Here is a 2,529-nt window from a genome sequence, read left to right on the forward strand (position 1 = left end):
TCCTGCGAACTCTACTTCTTTTCAAATATCCAGACAATCCATTCCAACACACACACAACAAGCCTTTTATTTTATTCTGACATTGGAGATGGAAAGTGTTCGAGAGTGTAAACACTAAGTTGTCTGTGTATAGAATGGAGGAGGAGGAGTGAGGCAGCAATGGTAGGTGATGTGTTGAGCAAAATGAAGGGAAGGGGAAACAAGGTGAAGGGAAGGGATTAATGGACTGATGGAGGAGGGGAATTGTTGGCTATATTTCACCTGGTTCAGGACTGCTTTTCTGAAAATAAATACATTTGGTAATTCCCACTGTGACTGAGCTGATTCTCAGCTATTATGACAAAAAGCCCCATAATTTGTACAATAAAGGTAACGTTAATGACACCTCCTCCTCAATAAGGCCAGAAACAGAGCTGTATAATTTTCCATCAAGTGGAAGCTGGTTCAAGTTTAAATTTATTGAATTGTATGTGTAATCGAATGAAACAGCTCACCAGTGGACCATAATGCACTGTGTGTGTGTGTGTGTGTGTGTGTGTGTGTGTGTGTGTGTGTGTGTGTGTGTGTGTGTGTGTGTGTGTGTGTGTGTGTGTGTGTGTGTGTGTGTGTGTGTGTGTGTGTGTGTGTGTGTGTACAGTAATTTAAGGTTGAGTGATGGTGAGTTTGATTGAAGGCCAATTATATATAATATGAGATGCAACCTGGTGGTGCTGGCTCTGATCCTCCTGCATCTCTTCCCCGAAGGGAGCAGCTGAAAGATTCTGTGTGCCGGGTGGAAGAGGACCTCAACGATTTTGCACGCCCTCTTCAGGCAATGATCCCGGTAGATCACATTGATAGAGGGAGGGAGACTGCAGTGATCCTCTCTGCTACTCCTACGGTTACCCTCAGGTTCCTGTTAAATAACTCTCCCCTCGTCTGATTTCTCTCCCCTGGGTAATAGGTTCTCTGCATTCATCTCCTCACCTGGACATGAACTTGAAAGGTCTTTGTCACTTTCACAAATGACACCAAACTTCTTCCTCTGATGCTTCCCAGAATCTAAACAGTTCTTTTTAATGGATGAAATCTCAGGATATTGATGGTGGGATCAGTACTTTTGCTAGTTTCTCTTGAAACTGATTGTGCTTTTAACGCATTGCTGCCCTGTGCTACCAAGCTGTGGAAACCTTGTGTGGATGATGTACAAAAATCATTACATATGTTGCTTACCGACAATGGCACCACCTTTCCCCTTCATTGCCTCCACTGAACACCACGAACAATGATTCCTCGGTGGACTATTTCAATAGCCTGTGGGTCATAACAAATGTTTCTAACACCAAATTGTGCAGCTGGTGTTTAGAACAGGCTGGCTTCTCTAAGAAAGTATGATAGATTCAGTGAACTAGTCTCCAAATGTGCAGCTGCCATTTGCTGAGTTATTGTGCAATGGTTCAAGCTATTAGTTTACTCCTGTCACATGACAATTCAGGTCCAATTGACTGTTTTATATCAGGACTCTTTATACCATTTATAGCAAGAACAGAGCAGTCCACTATTTACAGGACACAAAACTCCCAGAACCAGGAGCCGAAACCAGACTTGGCTGACAAAGGCTCGGATTTAGTTCAGCTTGATGATATCTTTGACCTTTTTGAGTCCAACTTTGACCATTTGGAGTAAGAGCCTCTATTATTTCTTGCATTATTACTCTCTGCACAATGTTTCCGATATTTATTTTAATGAAATAAGCATAATTTCAGTTTGTCACCAAGCTCTGCAGTGTATTTGGTGTCACAATCCAATTTAAAACAAAATTCAAAGTATTGAAACTAGGAATCTGTAGATAATGCAATACTGATCTCCAAAAGACCATTTTAAAAGGAGATATTTTCACACCCAAAGGGCTTCTGCAGATCAGTCAGAAACAAACCCAGGAAGACTACTGCTAAGCAAAGCCCTTCTTGGCAGAAGTTACAACTGTACAACTATTGCTGTGGCTCGCTCAATGTTCATTCAAGTTCAGAGCTATTCTGAATGGAAAAGTAAGTAGGCACTTCAATGTTGCTGGAGAGGATATGGTTGCAATGAATTTGTATCAAGATTTCGCAAGTCCATAGAGGGGATTTGAGAGGAACTTTCTTCACCCAGAGAGTAGTAAGTAGTTGGAGTGGCTGCAGCTGGGTCACTGACAGTTTTTATGAAGGGTCCAGAGGAGCACTTGACTTGCCTTAGCAACGGGAATGATGGGCCAAGTGCATGGAAATGGGATTGACCCGGGAAGGTTGCCTAGTGGTTCAGGCAGGCTGTTTCTATGCTCTTTGATTCCACGATTTTCTAGGTCTCTGCGCAGTGAGTAACAAATTCTACTTCACAGAGAACAAAAACTACTCTTGGGAATGCCACTTCCCTCAAAAACAGGAAGACCTGACCACATGAAAAAAACGTTAATCTGGCTCCAGTCAAGTAAATCAGATTCTTCTGAGCTTCCTCCAGCAGTGTACTGTTTCATTTCAGTGATCCTTGCATTGAACAAGAACAATTACT

The 2,529-nt window shown here is 42.2% G+C and overlaps 1 long non-coding RNA gene across 1 annotated transcript in view; it reads right to left on the reverse strand.

The window, feature by feature from the left end:
- Positions 1–1,366, reverse strand: part of LOC138747691 (uncharacterized) — a 22,544-nt gene extending 21,178 nt beyond the window's left edge. Inside the window, exon 1 of the long non-coding RNA XR_011347620.1 lies at positions 1,213–1,366. This is a non-coding gene — a long non-coding RNA (uncharacterized lncRNA). The remainder of the gene's footprint in view (positions 1–1,212) is intronic.
- Positions 1,367–2,529: the final 1,163 nt, after the last annotated feature.

The sequence above is a fragment of the Narcine bancroftii genome, chromosome 12 (genome assembly GCF_036971445.1).
Source record: "Narcine bancroftii isolate sNarBan1 chromosome 12, sNarBan1.hap1, whole genome shotgun sequence".
NCBI lineage: Eukaryota > Metazoa > Chordata > Chondrichthyes > Torpediniformes > Narcinidae > Narcine > Narcine bancroftii.